Source organism: Callithrix jacchus, chromosome 15 (genome assembly GCF_049354715.1).
Source record: "Callithrix jacchus isolate 240 chromosome 15, calJac240_pri, whole genome shotgun sequence".
In the NCBI taxonomy this organism is placed as follows: domain Eukaryota; kingdom Metazoa; phylum Chordata; class Mammalia; order Primates; family Cebidae; genus Callithrix; species Callithrix jacchus.
The window spans coordinates 26021515-26049263 of record NC_133516.1 but is presented as its reverse complement, the minus strand read 5'-3'; the positions used below and the strand labels follow the sequence as shown (position 1 = coordinate 26049263).

At 43.5% G+C, this 27749-nt stretch overlaps 1 protein-coding gene across 7 annotated transcripts in view; it reads left to right on the top strand.

Moving 5' to 3' along the window:
- Positions 1–256: 256 nt before the first annotated feature.
- LOC144579515 (uncharacterized) overlaps positions 257–27749 on the top strand; it is a 55592-nt gene continuing 28099 nt past the window's right edge. For all 7 annotated transcript variants that reach the window (XR_013527248.1, XR_013527245.1, XR_013527242.1 and 4 more), the window contains exon 1: positions 257–664. The gene's annotated coding sequence lies outside the window, so the exon portion shown is untranslated. The remainder of the gene's footprint in view (positions 665–27749) is intronic.

Genomic DNA, 27749 nt, shown 5'->3' with positions numbered 1-27749 from the left:
CCCTTCTTTTCTCCCTCCCTCACTACCTCCTTCCTTCCTTCCCTCCCTTCATTCCTTCCTTCCCTCCCTCTTTCCCTCCCTCCTTCCTCCCTCTCTCCCTCCCTTCTTCCTCCCTTCCTTCCCTCCTTCCTCCCTTTCTTCTTCCCTCCCTCCCTCCCTCCCTCCCTTCCTTCCTTCCTCCCTTCCTCCCTCCCTCCCTCCTTTGTTCAGTCACTCAACAAATGTTTCATTGTTAGGCTCTGTGCTATGAGGTGCTGAGGATGCATCTGTTAACAGGACAGGCACCATCCCTGCCCTCATGGAGCTGGCCACCTAGCAAGGAGGAAAGGCTTTCTTCAAATGACCCCACTAATAACTAAACAACTCCAGCTCTAGTAAGTGCTATGAAGTGAGCTACCAGGAGACTTCATCCAGTCCAGCTGATCTAATCTGGGAGTCAAGGAAGGTTTCTGTAGGGTGGTAACATTTAAGCTGAGTGTGAATAATGGGTAGGAGCTGCTCAGACAAGGCAAAAAGAGCAATCCAGGCAGATGACACAACTTGGGCAAAGGCCCGGAGGTGGAAAAGAGGGCTGGCGTGCATCATCCCTCGTGCAAAGGAAGAGGCTTTTCACAAACTTTGTTGAACAGATGAACGAAGCTCTAAGTTCACAATGTATTTGAAGGTACGTTTATTTAAGAGACTAGAAACCAAACCAAAAATACTTGCCAATAGGACTCCAGATCCCCACCATGACCCCCAGTCTCCCAATTCCTATCAAAACAATCTTTCAGCATTATTTGGAATCTCCAAGGTAACCTACCTCCTCTCCCTCAGCCCAAACTGTGGCCCAGCATGTAACCACCCAGCTATCCCAGCCACTCTGGCTGGAGTGGATGGTGCTCTGCCCTGCTGGTATGGGCCAGGCCCCTGGCATTGTCAGTTTCACCTCCCTCTAGTTTCAGGTGGGTCCTTCCCAGCGTGCTGGGGGTCTTTTGCTCTAGCTTTGACTGCAGCTGTGTGCATTGTAACAGCTCACCCCATCATGCACTGAGTCTCCTTACAGGGGGACATACCCTCCCCTCCTACAGGACCCTGTTGACCCAGAATCTTTATCTGCATAACTGCTGCTGAAGGTCACTCAGTAGCTAACTACCAGGAGGTAGATGACTGTTTCGGGGAATCTTTGGGAGGCCATCAGGGCATGTTTGACAAGAGACTAGAGACCCAATCTTGGAGCTGCTGGCAAACTGGGCAACAGAAATGCTAAGGCCCAGATGTGCTACCACTTGCCCTGGTATTACTTCATCCCTCATGCTTTTATTAATCCTTGGAATAAGTGGCTGTGGCAGTGAGAAGAGGATCCTCTTTTTGACTTCCCCTAACTCCCAAGGTCACACATAAAGAGATGTCCCAGGGTGTCCCACAGGTAGAATAAGGCAGGAAGTTGGACTCAAGACAGCCTAAGCTGTGACTTATGTCTGCTATGATAATTTTGTTTATTTCTTCAACCATCATCCAATGAATGCCTGATATGACTAAAATCAGTCCTAGGCAGTGGAAACCCAAAGGGGGATAGGCACAGGACCGTCTCTCCAGGAGATGGCCTTTACCCTTGGAGGGAGCAGAGGAGAGACACATCAGTGCTGTGAGTGCTGGAAGAGCCTCTAAGCATGTCCGTGCTGGATGCACAAAGGTGTGATTAATTCTGATTGGGGAGATGGGCAGGGGTGGTTGGTAAACCTTGATAGTGGAGGTAACCTGGAGTTACTTATTGAAGGAGGGTTGTTAAAACAGGCAGCTTGTGAGTTTAGGCAAGGTATGAGAACATTCCAGGCAGAGAGAACAGCAGATGCAAATGCATGGAGGTGTGAAGTAGGCACAATGTTTAGGGAGTTGTAAGCCATTTGTTAGGGCTGGAATTCCCAACTTGAATGAATTCTGGCATAAAATTTAGGCTGCTCAGATAAGGAGAACTGCGTTGTGCCTGAGACTTTGGATTTTATTCTCTAGACCTGTGCAGTTTAATATGGTAGCCATATGTGGCAATTTAAATGGACTAAAATGAAATACAATTAAAAAGCCAATTCTTCAAACACATTACCCACATTTCAAGTGCTCAGTAGCCACTTGTGCTAAGGGTTCTATTTCTGCTCTGTCCAATCCCTATATGGTCACCCAGTTGTCTTCAGCCATCATCCAATGAATGCCTGATATGACTAAAATCAGTCCTAGGCAGTGGAAACCCAAAGGGGAATAGACACAGGACCGTCTCTCCAGGAGACGGCCTTTACCCTTGGAGGGAGCAGAGGAGAGACACATCAGTGCTGTGAGTGCTGGAAGAGCCTCTAAGCATGTCGGTGCTGGATGCATTTCTACCATCTTAGGAAGTCCTATTGAACAGTGTTGGTCTAGATCACAGGAGAGTGATCATGAGATAATTTCATGCAAGGGAATGACATATCCATATTCGTATTTCACAGAGTTCTCCATGTGGCCACTTGAGGATGGCTCAGAAGGGGCATAAGAGAAGGCTCCAGATCAGTTAGAAGATGATTGAAACTGCCAAGCCAAGAGGCTGTGGTCATAACGGAGGAATTGTCCCCCTTAGTTTTATGCAAAGCTGAGTGGAGAATATTCAGAGTGACTAATGTTTCACCTCAGTCCCGATGTCCTCCCAGCCCAATTTGGGAGATAGGAGTCCCCTCAAAATCATAAACTAGCGAATCTGGGCATCCCACCTAGTAGGAATGAATCTTATTTCATCTCTGGTATGTCCTGGAGCTTGTTATGTAAACATTGTGTGTTCACAAGACCCAGGACCTCTAACTCCTAAGAGTCACATGCCCAAGAACCACCTCATTCACACCAGGTGGGGAAGAAGATTAAAATTTTTGCCACCCTGAATGTCAGGTCAGATGTTCAATTGAATCCCCAGTTGCCTATTGTCCGTAAATACCAAGGCAGCCAGAAGTTGGGAGGCTAAGAAGGCAGGAATAGTATACGAACATTTAGTGGCACAGGCTTCTGTTCAGTTTCCCCAGCTGTTGGCAGCTGCAGACGCAGGGTATGGGAACATTGACACATCCTTGCTCTGAGTATAATTAATGACAATGTGCCCAGCGTGCCACTGACTCAGAGGGAGCACCTGACAGGGATTCCGCTTGAGGCTTCTGTGTTCTGAGGGCGTGGCTGTGCCCGGTGAAGCACTCTTGTTTGTGAACATCATCCTGCTGTTCCTGGCTGAGTCAGAGTGGATCCTGGAGTCAGAAGCCCTGATTCAAGGTCTAGCCTTGCCGGTCAGCTAAAGACAGTTTTGTTTGTAATACTTATTCCACAGACTCAGAGTCCTCACTACAGGCCAGGCCCTGTCCTAACTCCCTAGATATATTTGTTTGCTTCTCACAACAACTTATAAAATCAGCTCTATTATTGCCTGAACTTTATAGAGAGGAAATTAAGGCATGGAGGTCAAGCCAGTCGCCCATGCTTACACAGCTGCCGGTATTCAAACCCAGCTCCCCGGCTCCAACACTTGCACACTGTGTGCCGCTGAGAAAGGAACAGTACAGGCCAAAGCCCCTTGGCACCCTCCATCACTACTTCAGCATGGGAAGATTCTGTTGTCAGTTCTGTGATCACTACAATGATGGAGATCCTGTGAGGAAAACATGAGCTTCATTGGGAAGGGGCTGGTACAATCACCCTAAGCACACACCAAGTTCCACACCTTTGATTATGACCCCAAACAGGGAGGTCTTGCTGCCTCCATCACTGGATGCTGCTGCGATCAGACTCCTTTCCTGGGACCTCCCGTGTCCTTCGCGGCTGCATCACCAGCTTCCATTGAACTTCCCATGGAGAAACACTTCTTCGAGCGGTGGTTGTAGTACACAGTGTGCTGGCACAGAGATAGCAAATCATACCTGCTGGTTTTCCCAGAGCTGAGCTGGGCACTACCTGCCTGGGCACCTTCCCAATGAAGGTGAGCAGAGCCCGTCCTGTGTCCTTACCACTAGCTGTAGCAGGCCAGCATGCCTGTGTCTGAGGATGTCTTTAACAAATGAACACACTGCCCAAAGGGGCAGTTGCTGCAGAGGACCTACTTCCTCTGAAAAAAACTCAAGGCCACCAACCAAACTCTGGCCTTGGTGTCAAGGTAATGGTTTGAGAATCTGGCACTACAGAGCTTGTTTGTTTCTATTGTTTTGTTGGATGATCTCAGCAGCTTGTATAGGAAGTCACATGCACTGGAAAAATCAGGAGCAATTTGCAGGCTTCAGGTCTAGATTGCTCCAGGGGCTGAGAGTACCACCAGGACTCGTTTTCTCTTGGTCTCTCAGCTCTGCCATTCTCGAACTCCATGTTGTGGCTCCCTCCATGTTGAAGGCTAGATGGCTGCAGAATGAATGACTAACTTCAGGGCTGAGCTCAGTAGGAAAGAGTAACAATCTCAGGGCATCCACAGAAATTCCCAAGATTCATTCTTATTGGACTGGCATAGGGCGTGTGCCCATCCCTGAACCAATCCTTGTTGTCCATGGGATGAGCGCCACTCCTGGAGAATGAAGACAGGGAAGATCCCAAACAAAAATCAAAGGTCTTACTGGACAAAGAGGGAGCAGATGCTGAGGAGTCAAACTATTCTCCGTGAGATCCAGAGACAAGAAGTGTTGCCTCCAGGGCCACCCAACAGGAAAGTGGCAGCTATGAGTCTGAAACCCAGTCCTTCCATCTTTAAGGTCCATTCTGAACCTGTGACCTGACCTAACCCTGGGTGTCGTATTTGTGGCTAGAATGTCAACAGGAAACCCAGAGGCTTTGCAAAGTTGTGTACATGCAGAGACTGTCCTTGGGGACCCCTTTTATGCTACAACAAAACCTACTGTTGCCTGCTGCTCACTGCCCTTGGTGTCCTGCACCTTCAGCTCTTGTCTTGTCTCTACTATAATAGATTATAGCAACAGCCTCTAACTCAGCCTGCCTCTAGCTCTACAATCTTCAACCCACTGCAGGAAGGATTCTTTCAATTTCTATTGTTTTGTTGGATGATCTCAGCAACTTGTATAGGAAGTCACATGCACTGGAAAAATCAGGAGTATTTTGCTGGCAGGAAGGATTCTTTCCATTTCTCCCCTCCTGGAGATGCTTAACGCTGAGCACCCTTCAGGAGTGGCCTTGCTGAGCTCTTCAGGCCCTTCTTTTGCCATACCCAGCTCATGCTGTGCATCCAGCCCAAGGAGATGCTGATGTCCCCTGTTCCCAGGCCTCATTAGCTGAGGTTGCATCATTACCTGAATCAACTGAATTACTCCTGTAAGAATAAGGAACCATGTAAAATGGGGAAATATGATCTTCACAATTTCCAAAACTGCTCCAGCCTCTCCAGCATCTGGCCCCTGGCAGTGTGCTCTGTCCAGAGCACTCCTCAGCTACCTGATCCCCTCTACTGGCTCAGCCCATGCTGATCTTTAACATCACAACTTAGATCTTGGCTCCCCCAGGAAATCTTTTCATTCACATTCTCAGCACCTCAATTTCCTTGTGGGGCATCCACCATGGTATGTGATCTTTTTAGGACAGTAACTCCAATAGAGCCCCACCACTCACAATATGAGAGGCTGACCCCTCCTGTGATCATCCCCACACAACCTAGGACAGACGTGTAGCCTATGCTTAGCCACTGTGATGCTTTCTTCTGGGACATACCAGATGGAAGAAATGGCTGCTGGCCTTTCATGCTGTTAGCATTGACCACACCTGCTCTCAGACCATTCCTGTGGTACCTTCTTCTTAGCCCCTCTGCCTTGATCTGCCTTATTTCCTGCCTGTTTCCAAGTTGGTTCTACAGCTTTCTTCTACTTCTGTGGCTCATTGCTGCTGTTAAACAAAATCTGTTTCTGCTGCCTGCAATCAAAGGTCCTTGACTGATACTCTCTACTTCCCTTCATTGCTCGCCAGGGTCCCCAGCCCCCTCCCAGTTCCTGGCACAAATGGGGAATGAGCAGCTGTTGCATGGATGCCTGTGGGCCATGTCCTTCCCCCGGGCTTTTCTCGGCTGGCACTCCTGCCTCACACCTCAGTGAGGCCAACTCAGTCACCTGGCCAAGCTCAGCTCTCTACCTCCTTGTCCTCTCCCCACTGCAGTGAGGACCTGCCCTCCTTTCTAACAGAGCCTCACCCCACACAGAGGCAGGAGCTGCTGTGCTCTGGGTCAGTTTTGGTAGATCCAATGCCTTTCAGAGTTTCTGCTCAGCTGTCTATCCTGTTCCTCAAATTCTCCTTCCTCTTCATTTAATCTAAAAGCCACATTAAGGGCTATCAACATTGGGTAGTTAAGATAATCGGAATGTCCTGTGGCTTAGTAACAACTAGTTGGGGCTCCATTTTTTTTTTTTTTTTTTTTACTTTATCCTTATTTGGGATTTGGTTACTTACAGTTAACAGCCAAATTCCGGCAGAAAATAATATACATATATAGAGAGAAATTCTCCTGGAGTATAGATTTTGTTGTAGGCCCTACGAAACGTACTGAATTTTCTGGACTGAATTTCCAAAATGAAAGTCGTTAAATGCAGGACCATCACTTCATTTGGGAGAGGCATGGGTGTTTGTTTTTTATTTTTAAATTTAAAATATTTTAATCATAGTAATCCAAGCACCTGGTAATGAATTAAAGTCAGAGGGGAAGCTTATGGTGAAAAGCAACACTCTCCTACCCCAGTTCCGCCTCTTCAAGGCAATCTCTCTTATCAACATCCGCTTAGTTTTTCTCTAATTATTTCTATTATTCTGCAATAAACCTTTTTCATGAGTCTAATGTTTCCCAGTGTCTTAAATTAGGTTGTCCAGAAGTAGAGCCTGAGAAGGATTCAGGTGCATGTGATTTATTGAGGCAGGGGCGAGGAGGTCAGGAGCCGGAAGCAGGCTGCGGCAGGGAAGGAGCTCCGGAAGATTGGGGTCTCAGCTGGAGACCTGTCCACATGCAGAGCTCTGGACTGAAATTGCACCAAAGTTGATCCTTAACTTTAGTCAGTCATCAGCTATGAGCTGCCCATGGTGGGTAGTTGGGAAGGGCATGTAACTTCCTACAGAGAAGGGATCAGCTGAGCACAGTTTCAACCAACACTCAGTAGAGGGGGGCTAGGGGGCTTCAACAGGATCCACTACACACTCCTTTGATGACTTCTTTGGAATATATTTCAAGAAATGGGATTATTAGATAAAATGGTGGAACCTGTATATAACTCTTAGAACATGTTCTTTTGGTGCAGGAAATTTAGGCATTAGTCTGGGCATTAATACTTCATTATGGATTAATTGATCAGATATGAGCCCGCTGAGGCAGGCCACCAGCTGAAGGAATGGAATATGGTGTGGGCAAGTGCATAAGTCCTTTTGTTTTGCTATAAAGGAATATCCGAGGCTGGGTAATTTACAAAGAAAATAAATTTATTTGCTCACAGTTTTGCAAGTTGTACAAGCATGGCACCAGCATCCGCTCAGCTTCTGGTGAGGCCCAGGAAGGTTTTACTCACGGTGGATGGTAAGAGGGAGCAGGTGTGTCATGTGGCGAGAATGGGAACACGAGAGAGAGGGAGGAGGAGCCATACTCTTTTCAAACAACTAGATGTTGCATGAACTCAGAGTGAGAGTGGACCAAGTCATTCATGAGGGATCTACTTCCCATGATGCAAGCACCTCCTGGGAGGCCCCACCCCCAACACTGGGTATCACATTTCAACATGAGATTTGGAGGGGACAAACATCCAAACCATGTCAGCAAGTCTGGGGAGGATAAGAGCGCTATTTCCCAGGCCTGACAAACCGAGGGTTTCTTGCAGAGGTCTGCAAAGAGGGGAGGAAAAGAGAGGACAATAGCCAACCAGAGGGAAGCTGCCAGTGGGAGGAAGGCATTTCATACATGTCTGGGATGAGGTATGAGAAACTGAAGGAGAGGTGAGGGAGTCTGGAGGTAAATGTCTTCACATTTGCAAAGAAACCAATATTATACTTTGTTCCTGTGTTTCATTTTAAAATATTTTGATTTTTATAAAGAATTAAAAACAATTCCAAAGGTGCAATACAGAAAGAAGAAGGACATCACCCTTTACTCTCCACCACAAGTTCATCTGCCAGTAGCAGCCACTGTTTTTTTGTTGTTGTTGCATTTTAGGTTTTGGGGTACATGTGAAGAACATGCAAGATTGTTGCATAGGTACACACATGGCAGTGTGATTTGCTGCCTTCCTCCCCTTCACCTATAACTGGCATTTCTCCCCATGCTATCTCTCCCCAACTCCCCACTCCCTGCTGTCCCTCACCTATTTCCCCCCAACAGACCCCAGTGTGTGGTGCTCCCCTCCCTGTGTCCATGTGTTCTCATTGTCCAACACCTGCCTATGAGTGAGAACATGCGGTGTTTGATTTTCTGTTCTTGTGTCAGTTTGCTGAGAATGATGTTCTCCAGGTTCATCCATGTCCCTACAAAGGACACAAACTCATCATTTTTAATTGCTGCATAATATTCCATGCTGTATATGTGCCACATTTTCCCTGTCTAGCCTATCATCGATGGGCATTTGGGTTGGTTCCAGGTCTTTGCTATTGTAAACTGTGCTGCAATGAACATTAATGTGCATATGTCCTTATAGTAGAATGATTTATAATCCTTTGGATATATACCCAGTAAAGGATTGCTGGGTCAAATGGAATTTCTATTTCTAGGTCCTTGAGGAATCACCACACTGTCTTCCACAATGGCTGATCTAATTTAGACTCCCACCAACAGTGTAAAAGTGTTCCTATTTCTCCACATCCTCTCCAGCATCTGTTGTCTCCAGATTTTTTAATGATTGCCATTCTGACTGGTGTGAGAGGGTATATTAATGTGGTTTTCATTTGCATTTCTCTAACGACCAGTGGTGATGAGAATTGTTTCATATGTTTGTTGGCCTCATATATGTCTTCTTTTGTAAAGTGTCTGTTCATAGCCTTGGCCCACTTTTGAATGGGCTTGTTTTTTTCCTGTAAATCTGTTTTGGTTTTTTGTAAATTCTGGATATCAGCCCTTTGTCAGATGGGTAAACTGCAAAATTTTTTTCCCATTCTGTTGGTTGCCAATTCACTCTAATGACTGTTTCTTTTGCCGTGCAGAAGCTGTGCAGTTTGATTAGGTCCCATTTGTCTATTTTGGCCTTTGTTGCCAATGCTTTTGGTGTTTTAGTCATGAAGTCCTTGCCTATGCCTATGTCCTGAATGGTTTTGCCTAGATTTTCTTCTAGGGTTTTTATGCTGTTGGGTCTTATGTTTAAATCTTTAATACATCTGGAGTTAATTTTAGTGTAAGGTGTCAGGAAGGGGTCCAGTTTCTGCTTTCTGCACACTGCTAGCCAGTTTTCCCAACACCATTTATTAAACAGGGAATCCTTTCCCCATTGCTTGTTTTTGTCAGGTTTGTCAAAGATCAGATGGTTGTAGATATGTTGTGTAGCCTCCAGGGCCTCTGTTCTGTTCCATTGGTCTATATCTCTGTTTTGGTACCAGTACTATGCTGTTTTGATTACTGTAGACTTGTAGTATAGTTTGAAATCTGGTAGTGTGATGCCTCCTGCTTTGTTCTTTTTGCTTAGAATTGACTTGGCTATGCGGGCTCTCTTTTGGTTCCATATGAAGCTTAAGGTGTTTTTTTCCAGTTCTGTGAAGAAGGTCATTGGTAGCTTGATGGGGATAGCGTTGAATCTGTAAATTACTTTGGGCAGTATGGCCATTTTCATGATATTGATTATTCCTAACCATGAACATGGAATGTTTCTCCATCTGTTTGTGTCCTCTCTTACTTCTTTGAGCAGTGGTTTGTAGTTCTCCTTGAAGAGGTCCTTTACGTTCCTTGTTAGTTGTATTCCTAGGTATTTTATTCTCTTTATAGCAATTGTGAATGGCAGTTCGTTCTTGATTTGGCTCTCTTTAAGTCTGTTATTGGTGTATAGGAATGCTTGTGATTTTTGCACATTGACTTTGTATCCTGAGACTTTGCTGAAGTTGCTTATCAGTTTCAGGAGTTTTTGGGCTGAGGTGATGGGGTCTTCTAGGTATACGATCATGTCATCTGCAAACAGAGACAATTTGGCTTCCTTCTTTCCTATTTGAATACCTTTTATTTTTTTTCTTGCCTGATTGCTCTGGCTAGAACTTCCAGTACTATATTGAATAGGAGTGGTGAGAGAGGACATCCTTGTCTAGTGCCAGATTTCAAAGGGAATGCTTCCAGTTTTTGCCCATTAAGTATGATATTGGCTGTTGGTTTGTCATAAATAGCTTTTATTATTTTGAGATATGTTCTGTTAATACCTAGTTTACTGAGGGTTTTTAGCAGAAAGGGCTGTTGAATAAAAGGCCTTCTCTGCATCAGTTGAGATAATCATGTGATTTTTGTCTTTGGTTCTGTTTATGAGGTGAATTACATTTATAGACTTGTGTATGTTGAACCAGCCTTGCATCCCCAGGATGAATCCTACTTGATCATGGTGGATAAGCTTTTTGATGTGCTATTGCAATTAGCTTGCCAATATTTTATTGAAGATTTTTGCATGTATGTTCATTATGGATATTGGCCTGAAGTTTTCTTTTCTTGTTGAGTCTCTGCAGAGTTTTGGTATCAGGATGATATTGGTCTCATAAAATGATTTGGGAAGGAAGGATTCCCTCTTTTTTGATTATTTGGAATAGTTTCAGAAGGAATGGTACCAGCTCCTCTTTGTATGTCTGATAGAATTCGGCTGTGAACCCATGTGTACCTGGGCTTTTCTTGGGGGGAGGGGTGGTAGGCTCTTAATTGCTGTCTCAACTTCAGACCTTGTTATTGGTCTATTCAGGGTTTTGACTCCTTCCTGGTTTAGGCTTCGGAGGGTACAAGTGTCCAGGAATTTATCCATTTCTTCCAGGTTTACTAGTTTATGTGCATAGAGTTGTTTGTAATAATCTCTGATGATGGTTTGAATTTCTGTGGAATCTTATTGTTTTTTATTGTATCTATTTGGTTATTCTCTCTTTTCTTTTTTATTAATCTAGTGGTCTGTCTATTTTGTTGATCTTTTTGAAAAAACAGCTCCTAGATTATTGATTTTTTAGAAGGGTTTTTTTGTGTCTCTATCTCCTTCAGTTCTGCTCTGATCTTAGTTATTTCTTGTCTTCTGCTAGGTTTTGAGTTTTTTGATCTTGCTCCTCTAACTCTTTCAATTTTGATGATAGGGTGTCAATATTAGATCTCTCCTTGCTTCTCATGTGGGCACTTATTGCTATATATTTTCCTCTAGAGACTGCTTTATATATGTCCCAGAGATTCTGGTATGTTGTGTCTTCATTCTTGTTGGTTTCGAAGAACATCTTTATTTCTGCCTTCATTTCATTGTTTATCCAGTCAACATTCAAGAGCCAGTTGTTCGGTTTCCATGAAGCTGTGCGGTTCTGAGTTAGTTTCTGAATTCTGAGTTCTAACTTGATTGCACACTGGTCTGAGAGACTGTTATGATTTCAGTTGTTTTGCATTTGCTGAGGAGTGATTTACTTTCAATTGTGTGGTCAATTTTAGAGTAGATGTGATGTGGTCCTGAGAAGAATGTATATTCTGTGGATTTGGGGTGGAGAGTTCTGTAAATGTCTATTAGGTTTGCTTGTTCCAGGTCTGAGTTCAAGTCCTGGATATCCTTGTTAATTTTCTGTCTGGTTGATCTGTCTAATATTGACAGTGGAGTGTTAACGTCTCCCACTATTATTGTGTGGGAGTCTAAGTCTCTTTGTAAGTCATTAAGAACTTGCCTTATGTATCTGGGTGATCCTGTATTGGGTGCGTATATATTTAGGATCATTAGCTTTTCTTGTTGCATTGATCCTTTTACTATTGTGTAATGACCTTCTTTGTCTCCTTTGATCTCTGTTGCTTGAAGGTCTATTTTAGCAGAGATAAGAATTGCAACTCCTGCTTTTTTTTTGCTCTCCATTTGCTTGTTAAATCTTCCTCCATCCCTTTATTTTGGGCCTTTGAGTATCCTTGCATGTGAGATGGGTTTCCTGGATACAGCACATCGATGAGTTTTGGCTTTTTATCCAGTTTGCCAGTCTGTGTCTTTTGAGTGGGGCATTTAGTCCATTTACATTTAGGGTTAATATTGTTATGTGTGAATTTGATACTGCCATTTTGATGCTAGCTGGCTGTTTTGCCCATTGGTTGATGCAGATTCTTCATTTTGTTGATGCTCTTTACCATTTGGTATGTTTTTGGAGTGACTGGTACTTTGTTCCTTTCTATGTGTAGTGCCTCTTTCAGGAGCTCTTGTAAAGCAGGCCTGGTGGTGATGAAATCTCTGAGTACTTGCTTGTTTGCAAAGTATTTTATTTTTCCTTCACTTATGAGGCTTAGTTTGGCTGGATATGAAATTCTGCGTTGGAAGTTCTTTTCTTTAAGGATGTTGAATATTGGCCCCCACTCTCTTCTGGCTTGTAGGGTTTCTGCTGAAAGATCTGCTGTGAGTCTGATGGGCTTCCCTTTGTGGGTGACCTGACCTTTCTCTCTGGCTGCCCTTAGCATTTTCTCCTTTTTTCAACCCTGGTGAATCTGACGATTATGTGCCCTGGGGTTGCTATTTTTGAGGAATATCTTTGTGGTGTTCTCTGTATTTCCTGGACTTGAATATTGGCCTGCCTTGCTAGGTTGGTAAAGTTTTCCTGGACAATATCCTGAAGAGTATTTTCCAGCTTGGATTTATTCTCTTGGTCACATTCAGGTACACCTATCATGTTTTGCAAAGTTCTCCTGTTGTGTTTTTCAGCTCCATCAATTCACTTATATTCCTCTTTAGTTGTCTATTCTCATTAGCATTTAGTCAAGTCTTTTTCCAAGGTTCTTAGTTTCTTTTCATTGGGTTAGAACATGTTCTTTTAGCTCACAGAAGTTTCTTATTACCTACCTTCTGAAGACTGATTCTGTCATTTCATCACACTCATTCTCCATCCAGCCTTGTTCCCTTGCTAGTGAGGAGTTGTGATCCCTTGTAGGAGGAAAGGTGTTCTGGTTTCAGGTGTTTTCATTCTTTTTGCACTGGTTTCTTCCCATCTTTATGGATTTATCCACCTGTCGTCTTTGTATTTGCTGACTTTCAGATTAGGTCTCTGAGTGGACATCCAGTTTGTTGATGATAAAGTTATTTTTGTTTCTTAGTTTTCCTTCTAACAGTCTGGCCCCTCTGCTGTAGGACTGCTGAGGTCCAATCTGGGCCCTGCTTGCCTGGGGAACACCTGCAGCAGCTGCAGAACCATAAGGGTTGCTACTAGTTTCTTCTTCTGCTATCTTTGTCCCAGAAGGACACCCGCCAAATGTCAGTCTGAGCTTTCCTTTATGAGGTGACTTTTTGGATATACAGGGGTCAGGGAGCTGCTTGAGGAGACGGTCTGTACTTTATAGGAGTTCAAGTGCTGAGCTGTGAGCTCCATTGTTCGTTCAGAGCTGCTTGGCAGGTACATTTAAGTCTGCTGCAGCAGAACTCATAAACCCCCTTTTTTCCCCAGGTACTCTGTCCCAGGGATTTAGGGCTTTATTTATGAGTTTCCATTGTGCTGCTGCCTTTTTTTCAGGGCTTCCCTCCCAGCAAGGAGGCAGCCTTGTCACTGTCTGCCTGCAGAGGCATTGCTGAGGTGCTGTGGGCTCCACCCAGTGGCTGTGTGAACTTTCCTGCAGTCCCGTTTATATGCGTGTAGTTAGAATTGCCTCGGCAATGGTGGCCCACCTCTATAATGGTGGACTCTCTCTGTAATGGTCGGTTGCCTTGGCAATGGTGGGCTGCCTCAGCAATGGCGGACTACCTCCATTGGGGTAGAGTGCCTCAGTAATGGCGGACGCCCTTCTCCCACAGAGCTGGACCTTCCTGCGTTCAGCTGTGCTTGCTGTGAAACTCTCAACCCAGAGCATTTCCATTTGCTGTCTTTTTGTGGGGGTGGAACCAGCTGAGCCCGATCACCTGGCTCCCTGCCTCAGAACCATTTTTTTAAGTTGAATGGTCAACTCTCTCCCAGGTGTTCCAGTTACCTGTTGAAAAGGCACTGGGATCTGTGGGATTCCCATGTGGCGACCCACTGTGCCAGCTGAAACAGTGGCGCTCAGATTTGTGGTGCTTTTTTGCCAGGGAATCTCCTGGCCTGGCTCCCTGTTTCAGTCCCCTTTTTAATCAGATGAATGGGCGTCTCTGCCTTCTCAGAGCTCCAATTACCAGCTAAAAGGGCACCCAGACCCGTGTATTTTGTATGGAGAACCATTGCACTGGGGTGCTGGCAAAACAGCCACGCTGGCCAAAACAGCCACACTGGCAACCCATGGGGCTCCTCTGCCTGGGAATCTCCTGGTCTGTGGGCAATAAAAATCCATCTGGAAATGCAGTATCCACTCACCCTCTGTGCTTTCACTGGGAGCTGCAATCCTGAGCTGCTCCTAATTGGCCATCTTGGATCTTCCCCCAGCAGCCACTGTTAATAGTTCAGTAATAATCACTGTTCTTTTGTTTTGCTTGCCTTTTTGAAGGGCAAGTGTTGTTCCTCCTCCTTCCAGCTTACAGGTGTTTTCAACTTCCAGACTCCATAGAGGGCAAGCAATAACAGAGACTCACATCCTACACAAAGTGTTACCGCCAGGCAACTGGGCCCCCTGAGGTGCAGGCAAGAGCCTTGGTCCTCGTGATTATTGTTATGGGACCTGGTGCTTTGGGGTCCTGTTCAGCTGCTTTGCTTCCCACATTTCCCTCTACATTCTCAGGTCCCTTTTCAGAGCAAAGAGGCAGGTTTGCTAGGATTTCTCAACCACTTCTTTCTCTACCATGGGTCACCCAAGATTGTCTCTACAGTTTCCGTTTTTCAAAATGCAAATGTCAGAGACAATGCTCTGTTTTCATTCAAACTGAAATAATATACCAACTTGTTTAATCAGAGAGAGCCAAAAGGAAATGCCTGTTTGCCTGAAATCCAAATAAGGAAGCTCAGAAAGCCAGATGACTTTCTGCATGTCACTCCTTTGAGAAAGAGACAGATAAAATGGAAATAGTTTGAATTGAGAAATTAATTCCCAAAGCAATTTTCAGTTCAATCTGCAGTCTTGCTTCTAGTCCTTGACACTCCAACATTTACAGGACCACATGAAATGTTCAAACCATTAATAAGAAAAGCTTCCAGGTACTGCCAGGCTCTGGCCTAGTGGAGTTCATGATACTTTTGTGTCATGCAGGCAGAGTTTGGTAAGTAGATACATTCATTTATTGAATTTATTGAACATTGCTAAGCAATTCTTTGAACATGGTTAAGCATTCATTTATTGAATTCTCTGAACAGTGCTAAGCACTCTGCAGGATCCCACATAAAGTAGTCCAGCTGTTTGCTTTTGAGGATACACTCTACATGTTACAACTCCGCACAATTAACCATCATGCAGAGCAGCATAATGGCAAAGAGGTAAAGCAGAAGATACGCTCCAAGTGGAGGAGGTACATGCAGGTGTTGCAGCTTTGAAGGGGTTATATGGAGGCCTTCTTGGAGGAAGAGGAGCATTTGCATTGAGTCCAGGATGGGTGATAATTTGGTAGGTGGATATGGGGACTGCCTGGGATAGTGGGGACAGACATTTTAGGAGAGAGAAGTCAGAAGCAAAGATGAATGTGCTTAAATTATAGCTCTACGCAACGTGGTGGAACTTCACACACAGTTGAGTGAAAGATGCCAGTGGTTGAAGAGGATCTATTGATTGTAGAATTCCATTTTATAAAGTTTGAAAGAAGACAAATTGAGCTGCAGTGATTAGAGACTCACATTTAGCAGTAAAAGGGTAAAAAGAAGCAAGGCATCTTTACCATAAAGACAAACAAACAGTTCCCTTTAGTAGAGAGGAGGAACAGTGGGACCTGTCTCCTGACCTGGGTGGTGATTACGTAGGTATTTGATCTCCAATAATTCATGAAGCTTTGTAGCCCTGTTCTATGCACTTTTGTATGTTTATATCTTACACTGGCCCACAGCTACCTCTTCCTTCCATGCTCTGCCAAAGGTGAAACAATTCTTGTGTTTCATATCTCTTTGAAGGGGTTTGTCATCTTTGGAATTTAGTTCACTTGGTTTCCTTGTGACCTTAGCTCTCTAATGAGTTCAAGAAAATTTAGATTTTTATAGATATCTAGCTTTTCACATGACTAGAGTACGAATGATGTTCTCTTGTGGCTTTCTACATCCTAAGAGGAATTTCGATATCTCATAATAAAAAATGTTTTTTATGAAAAAAGATAAAAAAAACAATGTTGGCCAGAAGGAATAAGGCTAGACAAGAGGGTGTCTGAAGGACTGTCAGAGAAATCAGGTTGAGGGCTGAGCTGGAAGGAGGAAGGCTTGGAATGTCAGGCGGGGGTTGTCAGAATGTGGTTCAGTTTGGAAGGCAATGAGGAACAGCTATAAGGTTGTCAGCAGCAGCAGAAAGAGGCTAGGGCACAAGCCTACCCACTCAGGGGCCAGGGCAAGGGTCCAGCAGAGCCCACATAAAAGCCTGGCCAGTGGAAGACTGGAGAAATGGGAGAGAAAGGGATGGATGTGAGTGGCAAGGAGGGCTAAGAGCCTCAGTGGTGAGTCCCTGTAACCGGGTCCAGGACAGGAAGCATGCTGAGGTAGTGTCAGTCAAGAGGTGATGGTTGGGGTGTTTCACTGTTACCAACATTTGGTGCCAGAATAAGGACACTGCAGATAGTTTTAACTGAAAGAAATAATAGAACTCCCTCCCAGAGCTTCAGGGGATTCATTAAGAAAGCGTGGAAAGGCTCCATAACATGTAACAGGTAATGTTCTGTCTGGAAGGTGAGAAGCCTATGCTGCATGCAGGCCTTGGGTATAATCAGTTTGTTCCTGGCATTCATATTTAATGTCCTGCCTCTGCTACTTTGTAACCAATTAGCATCACTAAGTTGACTCTTACACCCACTGTCTATTGGTAGCTCTTTCCCTTCATTCATTATATTTTTGAGTCCCTGGTGAAAGCCATGAGTTAGGATCCCCAGGAATCTTTTGCTTGGTGTCAAGTTGTCAATGTAGAATGTTTTGTTTTGGCAGATTCTATTCACATAGCTGGAGTACAAAGTAAAGAGCTTATTCTTTACATTTGACACTCAACTTTAGCATTTGGAAGAACAGCCCTGTGTTACTGTAACAAATAGCATTGTTGACTCTGACTTGAGTAATGCCTAACACTCAGCCTAGGTGTCACTCTTTTCATATTCGATTTTTTTGAATATTTAATATATTAAAATTTATATCAGAATCTCAGCCAAAACAATGGGGAAAAGTTTCATTTTGTTTCTAGAACTACACATAAATTATTTAAAAATATATATATATATATATATATATTTAAAAAGTCAGTTTGGTGGTGGGGGAGTTCTTTAATGTTCTAATTGTCCAGGTTTAATTTGCAAGATGTGCTCTACTGACCAATGGGAGGGCACTGAAGAACATTCCTTATGGTGCTCTGAGATCTCCTGGGGAACTGGCTTGGGAGATGGAAGATGGTTCTGCCATCTTATGGTGGGTCTCAGGGAGGCATTGGCCAAGGTAAGTTATATATTAAGATGAAATGGATTCCTACAGAGCGCTGTGTCACTAGGGTAGAGGTAGGGAGCAAAAACCACACTGGGTGTATGGGTTTGTTGCTAAAGTTTGATTACTTAGGATTAGGTATACCCTGGGCTGTCTCTCCCTTAACCCCCCATGCAAATGCTAGGGAATGGAACAGGGCCTCAGAAGCTCTGGACACACAATTTCTCCGGATGTTTTATTCTAATCTTCCTTTCAACACTGTGATAATAGCTTCCCCATAAAATGAAGGACATCCCTAAGTCTGCTTGTGGCATTTCAAACGAACAGGTGATGAGAAGTTGTTAGGTCTCTTGCTGCCTATTGAAACTGGCAGTACGTTACTTTATCTTACCATCTATTTTAATTTTCCTTTACTAGTTCTTATTATTAATTTCTTCATCAGACAGCTGAGAAAAAGAAAGATTTTAAGATTTTTTTTTTTAGAGATGGGTCTTGCTATGTTGCCCAGGCTGGTCTCAAACTCTTGGGCTCATCCTCCCACCTCAGCCTCCCAAGTAGCTGGGATTACAGATGCACGCTACCTCACCAGACAGGTTCCAAGATTTTCTGATGAATGAGATATATGCAGTAATTAGTATAAAGAGCGTTGATCTTAAATGTTCAACTCAGTGAGTTTTTTTCAAGTGTGAAAATAGACAAAGACCACCCAAATGAAAATAAGAGGGTATTCAGAACTTGCTATAGCAAGGAAATCAGCACCATCACTTGCCATTGACAGAGACTCAAAGGTAAGCAGAGCAGTGGGAAAACTTAAGGGTGGGAAAATGGGAAGGCTTCAGATGTGCCCTGATTGGAGGCTGTTCGCATGGGGGAAGCTGGAGGTGGGCTAAGAACAAGGGGGACACCCTATGTGATTGCTAGGACATCACATTTGTTTTTTTTTTTTTTTCTGTTTGGTTCTGAGTTGGAAGAGTAGGGCCAAAATATAGGGAAGCTGGAGGTCATTGACCAAGTCCTGACTGTTCTGTGCCAATTGCTTCAGAGATTGTGATTTGGCTTTCTGGGCTTCTTATATAAGTCTGAATTTTATTGTCATATACGGTCTGGTCATTGTTCATTTGCGTATTTAGTCTCTCCCTCTCTCTCTCTCTGTCACACTGCCCAGGGCAAAGTGAATCTTGATTTGTGTGTTTGAAATTATTTCTTTGGTGTTTTTGAGCACATGTAGTACAAAAAAATGCTAGCGTCACTTTCTATGTACAGAAGGCTCCGATTGCATTTAGGAAGGTGATAGTTTAAAGTATTAAGATAATTAATACAAGGAGTTACAAGCAGGCAAAAGTGTTCCCCAGATGTTCATGCAAGTTGCAACATTTTATTTCCTTATTTTTAAGTTTCTCAGATCTGAAGGAAAAAGATAATATGAAAATTGTAGAATAAGAAGTGAATGATAGTGGGATCATGGAATTGTAGCAGAGGATTGGCAAAGAGTAGGTCTGGAGCTGTGTGGAGCACAGAAAAGGGAGTGTTGGGGGCCAGAGAGAGAGGAGCAACTGATGAAAGAAATGTGGGGTGGGAGACTTCCGACAGACAGCCAAAGACTTAGCCGCCATCACACCCTGCTCCTTCAGACTGCTTTTCTCCTGCTCCTGTAGAAATACAATTCATAGCTGAGTACTTGGCTACCTGGGGCAGGGAAAGAGATTACATTTCCCAGCCTCCTCTACAGTTAGGTGTGATCACATGACTATTTCCTATGGGATGTGAGTAGAAGTGATGTGTAGAACTTCCAGGTCGTTCTCATACCAGATACAGGAGTGCCCTCCCCCTCTCCTTTCCTATCGAAATGTGGTCATGATGGTCATGCGTCGTCTTGGACCATTTAGATGAGGGCAACATCCTAGGCACAGAGGATAAACAAGATTGAAGGAGTCTGGGACAATTAATCATAAAGCCATTATACTTTCGCAGGACTGTTATGTCCAGATTGTTACATGAGAGAGAAGCAACTTCCATCTTGTTTGAGTCATTGAAATTTTGAGTCTTCTTAGGCGATGTCAGCTGTGTCTATGAGGCTTCCCTTCTCCATTCATCTACTTATCTGCTCTTCGTGTGTAATAGAACTTGGTGCTCTGCCTCCCAGTATTCTCCTTGGAATATGCCTGGAGACAAGTCTGCTGGTCTTATCCCCAAGGCATCTACTGGGAGTGGCCAAAGGGGAAAAGCAAAGCAATAGCAATGAGTGCCATGTGTGTCTTTTGGCTCTGGATCCATAGCATCCACCAGCAAGCTATTACCACACTTTAACCTCAGACTTCCCCATGCTGGGAGCCAGTCTCTTCAGAGGCTTACGGTCTAAGAATGCCACGAAGCTGCTTTTGTCATTCTTTCTTGCACACAGCTTGACAGCTTTGAGGCTCAGGACATTTTTTGGTCCTGAATGGATGCATCTGTGCTAATAATGTTGGTTTCTTTTTTCTTTTTGGTCTCTCAGCAATTCACCCTCAGGACAGTTCACTCCAGGACACCTGGTGAGCCCTAAGGAGACCTAGCTCCCAGCAGGCTTAGTGCTTGTAAAACAAAAACTACTGACTTTCCTGGCCTATTGCACAATTAAATTAACATTCATAAAACTTCCTGAGATGTTCTGTACACAAGCCATTACCCACATCATTTTGCTGTATTCCAAAAGGCTTCTTCTATTGCTGGTTACTGGAGTTCCACGATTCCTTGTCCTTGTGTGTGCAGAGGGCGGCCGCACAGTGATCTCTGCACTGTTTCCTCTTGCCTGATTAATTGTTGCCAGCCTTGCTGTTCTCAAGGCTAGAAATCATGCCAGCTGAATCGGCTTTGTGTTCAGGGCATCTGCCTTAAATAATGCCAAATCCATTCTTGACCCTAATTATATAAAATATGCTTCGATAATTTTCCACTAGGTGAATTAAAATAATGCCAGTACTGCTGCTTGAACCTCTCCTCCTCACTGTAACTTGATTAAGAAGCATTCAAGGATCCTGAAACATGTCATAAATTTCTTCCCATGCTATTATTCTTAAGGTCTCCCAAAGAGCTGCCAGGAGCCAAGTCTAGTGCCAGAGCTCTACTGAAAGGGACTGAGATGGATTGTGGGCTGAATTTTAAACTTAGGTCATTTCCAACAACAGACTCTGGGCTTCTATTCGACGCCCTCCCCCCTGTCATGCACAAACACTATTTGGTTACTAATAATTCTTGTTCCTAACTTTTCCCATACAACTCTCTTCCACACATGCGTTCTTTAATATCTGACATCTATCAAAGTTTTGCTAAGGAGCTGCACTGATGTTCCAGCATTTGAGCGGCTGGGGTCTTTTGTTTTTGACTGCATTCCAGATGGATGCTTCCGGCCTCATTGTTTACCATGAGACGCACGCAGCTCTTGCTTCCCCTCATTCTTCTTGGGGCACCAAGTTTATCTGTGCTTCGGTGGCTACGGAAATCTCTCCTCTAAACACATCCGGTTAAACACAAAGACCCAAACCATCCCAAACCGGAAGCCTGACTTGGGGTTGTTATGCTTGCTTCTTACTGTCCAAGTGAAGCAGATTTTGCACATTCTAGCAGCATGTGTCCTGTCAACCAAGAGGGAAGGACATAATATTCTGTCATTAGGATAAAAATGTCCTGATTATACCTCACGTCTCGGATGGAATGCCACACCATCATACATGTCGAGTTCTTTAAGGTGTTCAAATGAGTGTCTCTAATGCTAGTCCAGTTGCTGAGATGAAAACTGGCTTGACAATGATCTTCCTTGATTGACACATTTGTTCCAGCTCTATTGCCAAAGCCTCATATTCATTTACCTTCTCTGCATAAGGTCAGGAAGTTCAACCTTCCCCTTTATGTCACTCTGGGATGAGCCTTGGGCAGCCGATGAAGGGTATCTCCCCAGGAAGGTTTGATTTCTTTGCTTCTTAAAAAGCCCTAAAGGTCTTTTTATCCAGAGAAGACTCAGGAACCCCTAAACCAGTCATTACACACCAAGGTCAGAAGAGGAGCAGGAAATTTCTCTCTTTCAACAGGTTTCTCCCTCTAGACTTCTACAGTAATGTGTCCACTCCAGGTGAATTGGGTTGGTCCTGAGTTTCAGGCTATCCATCATAAAGTTTGCCTAGCCGGCCACTAATTCACCCATAGCACACTGCACGTGCTCTCTGAGTAACCACAGCCAGAACCTCAGTGGCTGCAACCTGAGGGTCATTCCCCACTGGGCCTCTTCTGAATAAAGGATTATCCCCCTGAGACCCACCTCTTCCTGCCACTCCCCCACAATGAATCCTCAATTCAGCATACAAATGTTGAATGTGTACTCTAAGCCAGATGAAGCAGGCAAAAAGTTCTTAACAATGTTTTAGTCTTGCATCTCTGAAAATTTCAGGACAGCTCTGGACCCCCTTTCTAGAAAAATGCATGTGTTATGCATATACATTCTTCTGGGCAATCTCCTGAGACCAGCCAAATAACTCCAGGTTAAAAATCCTCTGAATGCAAAAAAAAAAAAACTGCATGAGACTTAATTAGACACGTGTGGGGCTGAGATGTAGCTCTGTGGTTTACCAATAGTAGGACCTTGGAGAACCCCCCTCCGACTCTCTGAATGTCAGTTGCTTCAACTATAAAAAGGGACTCTGGTACTACTTGCTTTATCCTCCTGGCATTTAGAGAGGTTTTCGTGAGAGAATGGATCTAAAGGTAGATGATATTATTATACCTGAGCACTAATCACACATGTGAATTGATTAGGATTTCAAAATCTCACCTCTTGGAAAGGAGGGAGGTGAAGATTTGTGACTGCCTGTGTTCTACAAATGAAAATTCCAAGATGACTTAAATGACATCCTTTGACAAATTGAATCTAAATCTTATTATAATGGAGGGACAAGAAGGTGACCAAATATTAGGGACTATGGAGGTTTCCAGACCTAGTTCCACCTCTGATTCCACCTTAGAGAGCCCCTCATCTGCCAGCGTGCTGAAGACCTATTAATAGCTTGGCTTCATCCTGGAATTGTTCCTGTTGGTTGATGTCTCTTTGAGGACTGAGAGGCTCACATGAGGAAGTCGATTCAGCTGCAAGTTCAATACAGCTGTAATTTATTTGGCCCACAACTAAGCAAGAGGGAAGTATCTTGGGGGTATTAAAAGGTGTCCCCTTCACCCGCAGTGCTTTAATAGACCTTTCCAGGGTTTTGGCTCCTACTTCAACTCTCCCAAGATGATTTTAGGTTGTGAGTTTTGGTGGCGCCACCAGAAATATAACTGATGCCAAATATCTGTTCTACATTCTGTTGTAGGAGGGTTTTTGGTGAAGGATCCAAGGCTCAGCTTTCATTTGCCTTTGATGGTTTTGCTGACACTTGAACCTGGAGTGGGTGTTCCACTAGTAGGTGGGGAAGTAGGAAGAACTAAACAGTTTCTGTTCAAAATGTGGACAGAACTGGACAAAATCTGTTCTCAAAAGGTTCCTAGAAGCTTTAAAAAACAACGTTTGATTGTGTTTACTTCTAAAAGTAGAGCATGACAGCTCATTGTACAAAAGGTACATCAGCAGTCCTGTGTGCCAAAAGTTTGAATACCACAAAAGGTTAGGAAGCCAGGGAGGGAGGAAGAAAGGAAGGAAGTAACGAAGGCCAAGAAGAAAATCAAAACCAATGAAAAGTCAGTATGAGCAGTTCCCAAATGAGCAAAAGCCAGATCTGCAGCTAATGACCAGAGCAGGAACATAGTCTAGGAGCCACATAGCCATTTATATGGGCCTAAGCACACTGTTTTTAGTAGCATTTCATGAATGTATTTGAGGACACTGATTGCTACCCCTCCTCTTAGTTATGATTTTTCTGGGTGGAAACATATTGCATTAATCCTCATTTTTTTAAATAAGAAAGCAAATAACATTGGATGTTTGAAGAGTCACTAAAGATACTGTATAGCATTAAAAATTAAATTGTGTAAAAATAGATAATAACAAGGAACACTTATAATGGGTTTTACAGCAAACCTCAGACTCGGGTAGACTTTCATTCTTTTGATCCTCACAACAGCCCTGTAAAGCGGATAAAACGGACAGCTTTTATTAATCCCATTATGGAATGAAACGAGGCTCTGCAGGGTGTCCAAGACTACATTCTGTCCTGTCTCGGCTTTATGGTTCTCTTCAAGCCAGCAGACCACAGCAAGAGAGAAGGAAGAAGCTCTGTGTCGGTGGCTTAAGGGGAAGAGGATTGGAGTTGGAGACATTAGCCCCTAGGTGATCCTGAATGAAGGGTCTGAAATACCCTTCAGACAATTCAGGGCTGCATTCTTCGTATGATTTGAGGGGCAAGTACAAAATGAGGCTGAGAAGGAAGGGTTGAGATGGCAAGGAGGTGACTGGAGCGATCTTCAGAGATAACAGAGGAATGTGTAAAGCCCACATCCTGTTGTGGTAGGGCTTTGGTGAAGGGTCCAAGACTCTGCTTCCATTTATCTTTGATGCTTTGTTGACACTCAAACTGGGGCTGGTAATCTACTAATGGGTAGGGAGAGCCTCGAATCCAGGTTTTTCTAGATTCTTTAGTCTAACACTTTCTCAGCTTCAGTAAATGGTTTTCATAGGAAAACCAAAAATATGTGTGCATCGTAATAACTTGTTTCTGGCAGCAAAGTAAAAACCGTGAATTGGCTAGAATAAAGTCCTGTGTGAAGAATATGATTGTAGTCACACAAATGTGCCCCAAATGCTGGAAAGTGCATCGTGTGCCTGAGCCACCTAGGGATGGAGAATCCCTGGTTGGGGGAATGCTCCATTTCTTCTGTGAGGAGGTAAGTGGGGGTAACTGCCCTGCTTGCTAGAACCACGACTCAGCTTCATATGGCTGAGCCCTGCAAACTTTCTTTTCAATTAGCCAAGGTTTCCAAGTTCATTCCGCAGAGCATGAGATTTTTGGAACACTAACAGGAGTTATGCAAAGAAAGGCTGCAGGGCCAAGCATGGTGGTAGGTTAAACAGAAATTCAGCAGGCTTTTCACTGCAGACATTCAGACCCTTTAATATGCCAGGGTGTGCTGTGGAGTTCCAAGAGGGGCATTCAGGATGTAGGGGTTCCCAGCTTTATTTGACCATGGGACTCTTGCCACGGGAGCATCTTGGGAGAAGGGTGTTCTGTAGAACAATTTGTCTGTAGATGGTTCAGATCTTCTCATATTACATTCAGACGAGTGAAGACAATGTAGCTCCTTCATTTTTCCCAAACTGGACTAATCTTCTTCATCAGAGCCCACCTTGTAGCGGGGAGAGGCTTGGTGAGGGAAGGAGTAACCCTATTTAATTAGGTCTAATGTACTTGATTAGATCCAGTCAATTAAATAGTCTTTCTAGATATTTTTTGGGGCAATGCTCCACTTCCATCTCTGCTCCTCTAAGGTGACATGTAAGTATAAGGGAGATGGCTATTTTTTCCATGACCCTATGATGTTAGAGGGAGGTTGAGGTTTTTAGGTAGATATAAGGTCTATCGGTTCCTTGCTAGTCTCTGCTGTGGAGCAGCTGGCTGGGATTGCTGTATGGGTGATGACCACTGATCTGGGTGCCCTTTTGGTGTTTCTGCTGCCTTCTGCTATTGGTGTAACTCACAGGCTGGCCTCTCTCAGACTGACTTGGTCCACTATGGCTTCTGCTGGCACTACAGACCCTTCTGAGTTTCTGCCCCCATCTCATCTGCTCTGGGGCTATGCTACCTCTCACCAAGGTCCCCTGGCAGATCCAATGCCTCTCAATTCAGTTTCCTTGTCCCCTGAGAGGGCACATGGGGACAGTGGGAGGTATCTTTCACATCACATAGGAGCCAAACCCCCTCCACTAGATCATGCTGTGCCCCTGAGTTGTCTCTGATGTGGCTGAATGTGGAAGGGTCTTATGAGAGCTTACGGGGTAATCTCCTCCCAGGAATTATTAGTTCCAGAAGTTTTTTGGCCAATCCATAGAAAATCATTTGCAAACAAAGACCATTTTATTTCTTCCTAATCTGCATAACTTTATTTCCTTTTCTTATCTTATTGCATTGGCTAAGACTCCCAGTACAATGTTGAAAAGAAATTGTAAGAGGGAACATTCTTGCCTTGTTCCTGGTCTTGGTGAGAAAGTTTCAGGTTTTCCCATTAAGTATGATATAAGCTGTAGGGTTTTTTTCTAAAAATTTCCAAGTGTACTTTTACATTTAGTTTGTTCAAAGCAGACTCTAATCAAAGTTGGCCTGCAATCTGTGTTAAAATATGTATTTTTATTTACGGAGTGTGAAGTAAAGTACTCAGTTGATTGGTGTCAAATTAATGTTTCAAAAAGACCCTAGTGAAGTAAATGTCTTTATAGCTCATTTACTCTAACTATAATGCAATTAGAATCAACCTGAAATTCTTAATTTTTATTTTCTGTAATGTGATAAAGTTATTTATATTGACTATGATAAAAAGATATTATCTAACACGTTGAGAATATATCTATTTTAAAAAAATAATAGCCTTATTGATGTAATTCACAAACTATAAAATTCACCCTTTTAGTGTGAAATTCAGTGGTTTTTACTATGTTTACAGAGTTCTACAGCCACCACTGCTATTCAATTTAAGAACATTTCATCACTCCCACAAAAAAAATCCTATACCCATTAGCAGTCACTCCACATTTCCTCCTTACATCAGCCTCTGTCAACTACTCATCTACCTTTTGTCTCTGGGAATTTACCTATTTTAGACATTTCATATAAATATAATTATACAATAGTCTTTTGTGCCTGGTTTCTTTCACTTTGCATGATGTCTTCAGGATTTGTCTATGTTGTATGTACTGGATTTTCACTACTCTTTATGGCTAAATAATATTCCATTGTCTGCATATATCAGATTTTGTTTATTCATTCACTAGTTAATGGACATTTGACTTGGGTTGTTTCCACTTCCTGGCTATTATGAATAATAATGAATAATGTGGCTATGAACATTCATTTGCTTTTTTAGTGTATGTTTTCAATTCTTTTGGGTGTATACCTAGGAGTAGAATGTCTAAGTCATATGGTAACTCTACATTTAACATTTTGAGGAAATGTCAACCTGTTTTCCAAATTGGCATTATTTTATAATAATAGTTTTTAGTATAATGATTTTTGAGACACTCTGTCACCAGGCTGGAGTGCAGTGGTATGATCACAGCTCACTGTAGCCTCCACTTCCCTGGGCTCAGGTGATCTTCCCACCTCAGCCTCCTGAGTAGCTGGGACTACAGGCATGTGCCACTGTACCCAGCTACTTTTTTTTTTTTGGTAGGGTGAGGGTTTTGCCATGTTGCCCAGGCTGATCTTGAACTCCTAGGCCTAAACCATTTACTCAGCTTGGTCTTCCAAAGCGTTAGGATTACAGGCATGAACCACCACACCTAGCCTTTATCATTCTTTATTGAAATAAGTATGTAAGATCTATTTAAGAGACAGCAGTTGGTTCTACTGCTCTCTAAATATTTGCTAGCCTTGCCAATATGACTGAAATTTCCCCAGTCTTACTGCTTAAAGCTAAGACATGTAATGCCTTATGTTAAAAATATATTCCTTTAATAGAAATAAAATACAGAGCCACTTCCAGCTAGAGGATGTTTATCCACTTGGCCTGGGTGAATGGAACATTGATTAGGTAAATTTTTTACTTTTTATTTATTTATTTTTGAGACGAGGTCTTGCTATGTTGCCCAGGCTGGTCTTGAACTCCTGGGCTTAAGCAATCCTCCCACCTCAGTCTCTCAAAGTACTGGTATTACAGGAATGAGGCACTGTGCCTGGCCTGGTCAGGTAAATTTTGAAAGGAAGGAATGGTCAGGAAAGGTCCAGAGGCCCAGTCTTGCTGGAGAAGGGCTAGCGTGGGGATAGATGAGAGTGAAGGAGGGGAGGAGGAACAATCCAGAGGAGAGAGTTCTGAAGAAAACTATGCAGGAGTGCATAGGGCCCACATGTTACAGTTTTGCTCAGAACTGGTATTCCCTTTTTATTATTCTAAGGCTGAAATCAAACACTTATCAAAATAAAGTCAGTCCTGATTGGATTTAACTTTTGAAGAGGAGTAAATCCAGTGGCCTGGTGGCAAATGTTTAACAACTGGCT